This window comes from Phaseolus vulgaris, chromosome 11, assembly GCF_051622355.1.
Source record: "Phaseolus vulgaris cultivar YP4 chromosome 11, ASM5162235v1, whole genome shotgun sequence".
NCBI lineage: Eukaryota > Viridiplantae > Streptophyta > Magnoliopsida > Fabales > Fabaceae > Phaseolus > Phaseolus vulgaris.
Genome location: NC_143508.1, coordinates 42,501,308 through 42,513,609, shown reverse-complemented (window position 1 = coordinate 42,513,609; position 12,302 = coordinate 42,501,308). Strand labels below are relative to the sequence as shown.

General features: G+C 32.9%; 1 long non-coding RNA gene across 1 annotated transcript; it reads left to right on the top strand.

Annotated features, from left to right (window-relative positions):
* Window positions 1-1,111: 1,111 nt before the first annotated feature.
* On the top strand, window positions 1,112-2,637 carry LOC137823854 (uncharacterized). Its single transcript, XR_016517593.1, has 3 exons — window positions 1,112-1,589; window positions 1,681-1,740; window positions 1,968-2,637. It is a non-coding gene; the product is annotated as an uncharacterized LOC137823854 (long non-coding RNA).
* The last annotated feature ends 9,665 nt before the right edge of the window (window positions 2,638-12,302 follow it).

Here is a 12,302-nt window from a genome sequence, read left to right as displayed (position 1 = left end):
TACCCTATGTGGGTCTGCTATCAGTTGGTATTCTTCACTTCAAGCCATTGCGGTTTTGTCCACCACTGAAGCAGAATATATTGCTGCTACAGAAGGTAGGAAAGAGGCTATATGGCTTCGAGGCTTGGTAAGTGAACTTGGTCTTCAACAAGATGTTCTTGTTATATTTTGTGATAGTCAGAGTGTTGTCCACTTAACCAGGAACAATAAGTATCACTCAAGGACCAAGCACATTGAAATTAAACACCATTTTATCTGAGACATTGTTGATACAGGAGATATAATTGTTGAAAAAATTCATACGACCGAAAATCCTGCAGACATGTTGACCAAGCCACTTCCATCGGCTAAGTTCGACCATTGCCTGAACTTAGCTGGTATTATCCATACTTAATCAAGGCTTCATGCGCGAGAGAGTGTTCCAGTCAAAGGCAAGTCAAGGTGGAGATTTGTGGGTTATGACTCACCTTTCCGTTTTCTTGGCATAATTGGGAGGTTACTTGCCACAATTAAATTGTAATCAAATGGAGGTTTCTTACTACAATTAATTGTCATCAAAGGGGGGTTAATTACCATTAATTGTCTTTATTTATCTATTAGCCTAAAAGGAATTCATTGTACTCCCAATACCATTATAATGGAAGTTTTGGCTCTCTCGCCGGTGGTTTTTTACCTCTATTTAAAGGGGTTTTCCACCTACAAATTTCTGGTATTATTCTCATTTTCTTTGTTACTTTAATTTCTCATAATCTTTGGTTGAAATTATTACGCTTCCGCACATGATATCCCTACAAAAGTCTAACTTAATCTTATAAAACCGACTTATAAGATGAGATTTGTACTCACTTATATACTATGAAATGTCCTTATCACTAGGCGATTTGGGATGTTCAACATACCCCTCACACGAAGATGGTCAAGCGGAAGACTATATATTTATGGGTGGTCCGATAGTGGGGGGCCTAATAAGCCCAATAAACTTTTCCTAAGATAGATTCTAGATGACTATGATACTATATTAATAAGTGAACTTTAAACCTAATTCAAGTTCCTAAAATTGAGAGATTTATATCTAGTTATATACTATTAAATGTCTTATTATTGCAAACGATAGTCTTGCAAATTCCGGTGACCTAAATCAGTGAACGGAGGTTAGCGGTTCCTGCAACCTAAATCGATTCTAAAATCTTGGTTGAGATTGTTGTGCGTTTTCATCTGCGTTCTTATTTCTTTTTTAAGCGAATTTTGAAATCTATGATTGGAATCGGTTCTGTACTGGATCGTTGAAGCATTGAGGCAAGTTGTTGGAGCTAGTGCGAAACGGAGAAATTTCGAATCGACGGAGATGATTCCAACGAGAATCAGTGAAGTTTTTTTTGTTTTAATTGCCATTCCAAGAGAGCGTTGATTCTGTGATGTGCTTGTTCATGAAACAATTGGTGCAATTCAGTAATATTTTGAGACATTTGGTGGAGGCTGATTTTACACATTTCAGTAATTTTAGTGAACTAATAGAGGAATTCGCATCTGAAAACTGAAACTGGAGCAAGAAAAATGAAGTAAAATGGTTTAGACAATTCATCGAACAGGTTCTATGCATTCTGATTTGTTATTTGGTGATTAGAATTTGAATTTTTTGTGGTATCCAGCAAATTGAATACGCAATATAATTTTATGCAGCTGTTTTCTTTGCAAGATGCGGTGCTGAGCATTTTCTTTTGAGAAACTGGTGCAAAACTGGTAAACTCTGTTAGCTATTTAGAAGTAAATTGGTGAATGTAGCAACAGGAGTTGATTACGCTGATTTGATTTTGGTTTTTGGGTAGCATATTTTGATTTGTGACGTGCTGCTGTTTCACTGCTGATTTATGAAAATCTGTTGCAGATTTTAATTGAATGCAATGTTTCTGTAATTGTTACATTTGCTGAAAACTTGAATTCCACTTTGTAATTTGAACATACTGCAGTACCAGCTGTGGCAGTTGAGAAACGGAGCAACACTTCAAAACGGGAAGTGAACTTACTGTTGAATTGAAGAAGCAGTTTTCAATTTTAATTTTTGGTGCTTGCTGGAAATTGTTGAATGGTTGCTGTAGAAATTTATCAATTGCATTAGTTTTATGATTGTGCTGTTGTTTAGCATTGGTTTTTAGTTTGGTGCTTGGTGCAAAAATCCTGGAGAAGTAATGTGGTAAATTCAATGACCCTTGTCTCTGAATTTCATTTGACTTTTGGTGCTAATAACCGGATATGCAAGACATATTTTTTTTTTTATAAGAAGTATATTTTTTTTACAATGAGACCCGCGGCATTAATCGAATAGAATTAGCTGTTTTGGTGGTGCGGTGAACTGGTGGAGTAGAGCAGTTTTTCAATTTTCAATTTGGTGTTTTTGGTGGGACAAAATCTACAAGTACTAGAAGAATTGACACGAGAGAGAAATCATTGTGCAATTGAGAAATTGTAGGAGGGCCATGGAATGGTGCGCAACCAATGAATAAGCGCTGAACGTGGCAACACCTATCTCTGAAGTATTTGCATTGACTTGTGGGGCCCGTGCGAAGTTTTTATTGGAAGTTTCAATTAATTAGTTTCTCACATTGATTCTTCCTTCACTCCTCCAACTTCCATAAAATATCAAAATACATTTTTATCTTTCATATTTTTTTATTTTTCTTGTGTCATTCTCATAGACTAACTTTTGGATTATGTAATCTGAAAATTAATTATGCATATGAAAAAAACTTTTTGATTACGTAATTCGAAAATTAGTTACAAATTTGGAAAAAGACTTCCAGAGACATAATCTAGAATAGTACCGAGGGATATTTTTTGAAATACAAAAATTTATGGAAGTGAGAGAAAATCATAAGAAGATGCAGAAAGAAACAGTTCAGCAGAATTGAAAACGTGAATTAATGTGCTGCAACAGATTTTACTTTTGGGCTAAAAATGGTAATCTGTAAAATTGGTAAGGGGTCCAATGAGCAAGTTTGAACTAAATTAAAGAAATTTGTATTGTAGCAGATTTTAATTTGGGTCGAGCTATATTGGGCCATCATCTTTTTAGGTCTTATGTACCATTGAAAAATTGATATTCTTTAATTTTTTTTAATCTAGAATATTTTTTAGGTAATTCTTTTTAGTGTTTACTTATTTTATACTTTTTAATTTTTTGTTTATTTTTCTTAATTTTGAGTATTTCTTGATTTTGTATATTCTCGATCTCTTGAAATGAAAATTATTTTTTAGTTGTGATCTTTGAAAAATGTTGACTAAGATTGCTAGATAGCATATTGAAGAAAAAAATATCAAGTTAAGGATGACCACTCTTTAGAGAACAAACAAGTGGAATATTAAAAAGAAGAGTGATAAACATTTGAGAGGAAGATTTGACAAGCTACTAAAATCAAAACATCACATTTTTGTTTTTCATATTGTCACCGAACTGTGTGTTAAATATTTTTCATTTGTAAATTGTTGTTTGTTTTGTGTTTGGGAAAATGTCTTTAAAGCAATCCCAAAGTTAGACATACTAATAATAAAGTGCTTAATCTTGTGGAAATGTCTCAAGAGGCTCAAATGTCACTTGCATTTTGACTTAGGATTTTGTTCGTTTATATTTTCTTGCTTTAGCTTACTTTCTTCTTGTTTTTCTTTTATTTCTAAGTCTCCATAATATATTGGGTGTATCTCTCAAATTTTATAGTTGACATTTCTTTGGTCTCTAGGACTCTTGCACACACATCTAGAAATATCGTTTTGAAGTTTCCTTTGAAGAATATTTGTTAAAACTATTTGAGGAATCTCTAGCTAAGAAAGACATTGGTTGTTAAGTCATCTTAGTGACTCACCACTATTTCCTGGGACTGAACTCAGGGAAACTTCCAACTTTTAAAAGATATTTGTGAAAAAATTTATATCTCATTGTTGAATCAAAACTCTTGTGAAAATTTTTGCCATTTCAAAATGAGTTATCATTCCAATGCATTAAGTGTGTGAGGAAGTAATAGGGATCCAAGAGAGGAATATGGTTAGAGAGATGAGACAAAATGTATAAGAGAAATTTGGGAAAAACAAAAAGAATATAGGGATAGAAAATTTGATGATTGGAAGGATATGATCACATAATTAGTCCTATACCAAAATAAAGGCAAGGGCCATAAGGATGAAGCGTATAGTCAAGAAAGAATAAAAAGTCTTTGTCTAGAGCTGAACCAAATATTAATAACATTTTACCTTCCAAAAAAAAATCTTGTGAGGATCTGCTTGGAGAAAAATCCGTGTTTAAAGCTAAACTAGATAAAGATATAAACTTTTCCTTCATAGAAAAGTCACATGAAGGTTTGACTGAAAAAGAAGAAGAGGAAACCAAAAAAGAAGAGTCTTTTATGGTACCTCCTACAAGGATCACTGAGAAAAAAATCCTTAAAGGGGGATTGCAATACTTTGAACTCTTCTTTTCAATTATATAATGCTAATTCTTCTTCACAAAAATATCAAAAACAACACTTTGTGATGTTGCTTAGCTTGGGAAATAAACAAAACAAAGTGACTTATAAAGAATGTTGTTTAAAAAAGGTCATGTTTCCTTCTTTCAAAACTTTTGTAAAAATAAGAAAGGGCTTTATATCTTTTCTCTTTTCTTTGGTTTTAATTTTCTTTTAATAAAGAATGTTGTCTCATGTTTGTTTGATGTTTATTGTAGATTGACATTTGACCAGGAGAAAAATAAAAAATAATCAGAGACTACTTTCATTGAGCATCATTTAGATATAAGAACAAATCCTTCTCAAAAGTGAGGAAATGATGGAAACCATCTAGCCTCAAAAATTTCGGCTAAGAAGATAAACAAAGATCGAGCTTTAAGGAAGAGATTTAGAGTCTTTTTCTTCTTCTTAGACTTGTAAAAAATTGTTTAGAGTAATTAGGAAGTATTGGGTCTTGTATTTTGAGTCACAGTAGAGTAAAGTGTAAATAGAAAAAAGAGTAGGGTGTAAAATAGTAAAAGAGGGGTGCAAATAGAAATGTAGGCAAGAAAGGGATGGAGGTCTACATGTCCTCACCTAAATGAAGAGGATTTTACTCCAATGAAGGCATGCCATTTTTCACTTTCCCAATGGAGAGGATTTTTACTAATAAGGTGGTGACACTTGTCATACTCTTATGTGAGAGGTATTGAGAGACTTTCTCCTATAATTAGGAGTCTCTTGTACATTTTTTTTTATAATTATGTGGTCACGCTTGTCACTATGAAACTTGACATCTCATCTACCTCGAGTATCAACAACCATTTGCCATCACATGAAAAAAATATTATTAGAAAAAGGAAAAAAGAAAGAAAACAAGCAAATATAGTGGGACTAGACTAAAACCCATATATAAAAAAACTAAGAAAAACGATACTTAGGTAATCTATACCTATTAATAAAAAATTCTAAGAAAAGACTAGATGGAAGCCTATTATCTAATGTAGGCTTGTCAGCACATGCACTCCCTTAACGAAAAATGTGAGAAATCCTAAACCCGATTTTCCCACAATAATTAAGGCAAGTGTTCCACCTATTACAAAGAATTCAAGGAACATTAGTCCTATCAGTAAATGTAGCACAAACCAAGGCAGAATCACATTCAAGCCATAAACTAGTAAGACCCATCTTTTTAGCTTCTTCAATGGCATGTATAACTCCATAAAACTCAGCAACCAAAGCAGCCTGAATATCAAGGAGAATAGAGAAACCATCAATAAACTCCCCTATACTCCCACGAAAAATTCCACCAGAAGTAGCAAAATCAGGAGAGCTCCTAGCAACACCATCAATATTAATTTTAACCTAACATGGTGAAGGAAACTCCCATCTAACAAGAAGAGGATGAAGAAATTTGTCAATACGAGTATTAATATCAAAGAACTTAAGCACATTGAAGTCCAACATATCCTTCCTCACAAAGATTTTAGACGAATTACCCACTAGGCAATTGAAATATTTAATGCTGGAAATGGCCCTGGGAAGATCAATCTGAACCTGAAATCTAGCATAATTTCTCATACGCCATATCATCCAAATAGAGAAGGTAATCACATCAAGTTTAATAAAATTAACCAAAGGACTATCATCATTGTTAATAAAAGAAAGGTGACCATCCACATTAGGGAAATGAGAATTAAGAAAATATTGTCGAACCCAACTACAAATATGCAAAGCATTAGGACATTCAAAAAATAAATGTTGAATAGATTCTTCGTGTTATTCACAAAGAGTACACATAGAACATATATGCAAACCTCTATGCTGAATGTGATGATCCGTAGGAAGTTGCCAATGAAAAACTTTCCAAAGTACCAGAGTTTTGGAAGGAGGAATATATTGAGACCAAATGAACTTACCCCAACCACAAGGAACTCCTAGATGATCCAAGAAAAATTTCCTAGAAGATTTGAGAGTGAAATGACCAGAGAATCCAATTAGGAGTATCATGCTTAATCATGATATTCAAAAAAATGATTCATCTGTTGTAAAGGCAATGGAGTAATCCAATCATAACCATTCCAGAATTGGGAAACTGTAGTCACCAGGGTCTAGAACCATCAGGTACCCCTACAATGTTTGATAAACAAGTAGAAGAACACCATTTATCATTGCAAAAATTAATAACAGTACCTGTACCAACAATCTAAGAGGTATGTTCAAGAATAGTGTCAGAAACTGGTACTTAGATTTAAGAAGAGGATCTATAAGCCAATCTAAGTTGGTACTTAGATTTAAGAAGGTAAGGCGTATTACTATAAGCAAAGTTCAAAGTAAGCTTGAGAAGGTAAGCATTATTTTCGTACTAGAGGTTATTATATTCAAACTTCCATTCTCAAGAAGAGAAAAGATCTTAGCTAAATTAACTGTAGTTATGCCTTTCTTCATAATATCACCCATCCAAATAAAATTTTCACTCCACTGCTCAACTTGCTTAAGAATAGAAGTAGAACATTTATACACATTAAAACTATAAGCAAAGAAACTAGTAGCCATGGTATCAACCAACTGGATCTGACCCATCATGCTAAGAGATTTCCCTTTCCAAGATGCAAGCTTCAATTTGACTTTATCCACCAAAGGTTGAAGAAACCTAATCTTAAGAGCACCAACAAAGATAGGCACCCCTAAATAGTTAAAAGGTAAAAGGACATGCCTGCAAGAAAGATGATGTTGAATTTTTGTAATGAATCTTATAGAATTATCCATGGTGAAAAAGCTACTTTTAGAATTGTTAATATACTAACTAGAAAAATCACCATATTTTTGAAGATAAATACTCAAATTTTGAAGAGACTTATTACTCACCCTACAGAAATCAAATATAACATTAGTATATAAAATGTGAGAAGGAGTGATATAACCTTTAGGGTTAGCCATATGCAAAATCCTCTTATCATTCACAAGCTTAGAAAGGCCTATGCTTAGAACCTCCTCACTAGACAAAAAAGCAAGGGGAAAAACCCACATAACTTCCATTTATCCTAATAAAAATCATAGATGATCGAAGAATTGTACTTATCCAACTGACAAATGAAGGATGGAATCCAAAACGTTTCAAAACCAGCAAAAATAAATTCTAACTCAGACTGTCAAATGCTTTATGAATATCAACTTTATAAGCCACATTACCTCCTTTAACCTTTTTAGGAAGCATGTTAATAGACTCAGAAGTAATATAAATACAATCATGAATCTGTCTGCCCTGCACAAACCCATATCGATTAGGAGAAATGATTCTAGAAGTCACCATAACAAGCCTATTTGCTAGTATTTTGGAAATGTTCTTAAATTTTAAATTGGCAACAACAATGGGTTTGAAATCCTTAATGGAATCAACACCTTGAATCTTAGGAATGAGGGAGACCACATTACTATTCATCCCATGAAGAATCCAATTTTGTTTAAAAAATTGTTAAACAGCTTTGCAAACATCTGTCACAATAATCTCCCAACAAGAGTGGTAGAAAACACCACCAAAACCATCAGGACCAGGAGCACTATTACCATTAAGATTAAAAACAACATTCTTGCTTTCCAAATAATCAGGGCATTTAATTAACATAATATTCTCCTCAGAAGAAACCATAGCCGGAATATAAGTACCAATAAAATATTTCATATTACCATTAATGTGAGAATTAGGATTAGAATCAGCATAGGATCCTAAAAAAATTTAAAATATGATCCTCAATGAGCTTAGGATCTTCAATAACACCATTACGAGTTTTTAATCTATGAATCACACTAAAATGATTTCTTCTTTTTACCATAGCAAGGAAAATAGCAGTATTTTTCTCCCCATCTTTAAACCAAAGCATTCTAGCCTTCTTTTTCCAAAACAAGTATTGATAATGAAGGGAATGACCAAACTCCTCTTTAGCGGTCTTTTCTTGACAAATAAGTGTTTCAGGGACTAGTGGACTAACAGTCTCCAAACTTTGTTGGATAGCAAGTATGGAAGTCTTCTTAAGAAGCACTTCATTCAGAACATTACTAAAAGAATTTTTATCCAGCTTCTAAGCTCAATTTTCATCCTTTTCAATTTTTGTTGCAAAATATACATAGTGTTGATCAAGAGTGATCAAAGGCTTTGAAGAATCCAAATCCAAGTGTTTGATGCAAGGCTGGAGTTGTTGTTGTGTTTAGGATAGGATCGGGGTAGTTTAAATGTGTAATCCACTCTTTGTTGAATCTAAAGCTAATGTGTTTTTAAAACCTTTTTAAGATTAAAGTGTTTTTCAAACTAAGTGAAAAACAACTTGTTGTTTTGTCGAAACAACCGATTGTTTTACTCTTAAGTGTTTTTGAAAAGGTTGAAAACTGTTTTGGTTGGTTGACTTGCTGTCAAACCAAAACAATCGATTGTTTCGTGATTTCAATCGATTGTTTCTTTGAAAATCATAACAGAATTTTATTTTATTAGTTGAGTGTGCTTTAAATGTTTTTCAACTGAATACGCTCATCTATTAAATGCTTTGACCAATCTTTGAAAGCTATAAATAGTTTGTTTATTTTTTATAACCAAAAAAAATAAATTTGAGTTTTTCAGTTGTGAAAGATTGCTTTCAAGTTTTGAACATTCACAAAAGCTTTGGGTTTTCTCAAGAGATAGTACAATAGGATTACATCTGTATTGATTTCAGTTTGTTATGTAAACAAGTGTAATTCGTTGTGAACATTTTGTAAATTCTGGTGTTGTTGCCAAGAAGTGTTGTGTGCTCTTGAGGTTGTCAAGATCAACATTCTTGGTGTGTGTTGTGCCAAAGGAAGTGTGTTTCTTGAAGGGTTCAAGGTCACTTCTTTGGTAGTTTGTGTGTAATCTGTATTGGTTGCTTAGTGGATTGCCCAGTGGCTTCTGGGGACTGGATGTAGCTCTTGGTTTAAGAGTGAACCAGTATAAATTGTTTGTGTATCTCTTTCTTCCGTTAAGCTCATTTAAGTTCAGTTGTTATTGTTTTTCTGGTATAAACAACGGATTGTTTCGAAGAAACAACCGATTGTTTTTCTGTTGCTTTGCTGTTTTGTGCTTTATATCTTAGCTAGCTGAATTTCTGATTGAGTTTCATACAAAGGATTTTGTTCTAGCTGAAAAAGTTTTCTAAAACCCCCTTTAAACAATTCAACCCCCCTCTCGTTTAAGGCCATATATTCTAACACATAGAACAACCAACAACAATATTTTTTCAAGAATCATGATTAAGCTCCATACACGATTTATCCTGAAGCCACATATTAAAGAATCGAAAAGCACACTACTGCAGAAAAGTTCTTTAACGATGGTTAAAAAGACCATATGAAGACAGTTTGGGAATCATCGTTACTTTGAGTGTCGTCATAAATCAATTGTTTATAACGATGGTTCGGGAATCGTCGTTATAAAATAATATTAACGACACTGTAAAAATTGTCGTTATTCTGGAAAATAAAAAACAATAAAAAAAAATCTTTATTTTTACCATCGTTGTAAATGGTGTCATTGAAACTTTTTTTGTTCTTTTAAAGACGGTTCTAACATTCAACCATCGTTATAAATGTATTATTTTAAAAGAAAATGTTGTATTATTATATATATATATGATCTAATCATACTTAAAATATCAAATTTCCATAACAATAATGCATCTAATATCATAATCTAAATATGAAAGACTACATAGAATAAATTAAGTACATATAACATTCTAAAAAAGTTCTACAATATATGAAAAAGTTCTATGTCATTCTAAATTCTACTAATTCATCTATCCTAAGGTGTAATACATGGTTATAAAATATTTTGACCATGTCTTCACATACTCCAATGCTTCTGAATCTAGCGGTTGTGGATCATTGAAAAGCTACGACATTTGAAATATTTTTTGAATTAGTGCATTAATAATAAAACTCAAAATTTAAAGTGTTTTTATATTGAGGTATTATCTTATCTCAACCTCTATCAATTCCTGCTCGCATAATAGTCGACATCCATTCCATAACATAATAACCACACTCATAATTTCCAGATTGCTTATTGCACTACAAGTCAAAATAAATGTTATTAAATGAATGAATGAGACACATTAAAGTGAGTGAACAAATATACTTTAAATACCTTAAGGTGCATCCAAGTGAGTCTTTTTGCATTTGCACTTCCCTTCCCATTCCACATGTTATATCCAAAATAAGCACTAAAATCATAAGATTTCATGTTAGATCACATAACATTATGTAATGTATAAGTAATAATAAATTTTAAATGAAATTGTCTTACCTATCTATAGTGTGTTTGAAATAGTTTGGAGGTTTCTTATGCAAGTAGCAAAACCATGCAGTGGTATGATCTTGAACGGATATGATTAATAGTTGCCAATGATGCCTATATAACAAATTAGTTAGTTTCTCTTATTTCAATAATTTAGTAGAACTTATTTAATGAATATAGACTTACTTATGGATATACGGAGCAATATAAATTCATTTTCCTCCATTCTTTAAGGAATTGGTGATGTATGTTTGTGTTTCTAACTTTTTGTTACCAAGTGATTGAATGAGTTGAGGGTCTAAAAACCCATATGTATCTTATTTCCCCTCATTGGAGCATAATCGACAAATATATACCTAAATTTTCAAATAAGTTATAACTAATATATATAATAAATAAAAAGTTAAAAATATTTTAATAATTGAACTTACATGATCCATAACTGCAGAACTGTTATGTTAATCTCCTGATTTTCAGATGCAAGGTCCAACAAATAAGACATGTGAAAGTACAACGGTACATCACTATGCCTTCCAAAAACATTGGTATCTAGGCCAGACAATGAAAGTATGTAATGCCCCTTCTACAATTGTCACCTCTAATGTCGACACAAAATCTACAACATCACCATAAAGGACCTTCTCCCCCGTGACCTTTATCAAATTAGAAGGAATAGGCACATTGTGTCACATTGTGATGTGAGTTGATTTTAGAATTGTTCATTTTATGGTGTGACACTTTACTTAGATTGAGATTTTAGGAATTTAAGAGTGAAGACCTTAGGAAAATCCCCACTAGACATTAACTTAACCAAGTGGTTAAGTAGATGTGAAGGTGCATTTCTCAAAGGCAAAAGGAAAAGACATTGATAAGATGAACATGATGACAAGAATAGGTGCGGAATTAAGCATGGAAAGCAAGAGTAAATGACAATGGTCGAATGGACATAAGGAAATCAAACAAGAACATATTTATGAATAAAATGAATGACAAAGGAAATGGAAAGATGAAGGAGTAAGGAAGCTTATGAGAATGGAGTTGAGAAAGTGAGCACGCCGCTTGGAGGATGAATTTACTCCAAGATAAGTGTTGGAAGTCGGCACTTGAGAGCTCTAAAAAACTCACAAGATAAGGCTAAAGACTAAGAGGAACAAGCCTGACTAACACCTCACACAATTTGTGTAGAGTAACTCTTCTTCTATTAATTTCAACTTGAAAAATACACTAGGTAGGCCTTCTATTTATAGGTGAAGGAGCCTTGGAGAGCAAGCTAAAGGGGTAGGATGGGAAAAGGGAAAAAATGGGCAGCCTTAGGGTTTGACTAAGTCAAACCCGCATCCTAGGCTTGTCCTTCTAGAAAATAGGTCAAAATGCCTTCCAAAAGGGCTAGGAACAAGCTAAAATGCTACCTACACCCCCTATTATACTAAAGGAACCTTATTCTAGCCTATCTTTGCTATTTGGACCCCTAAAGTGAGTCCAAATTATTTACAAACATATTCTATATTTTTAAAAAGACCAAAAGGAAG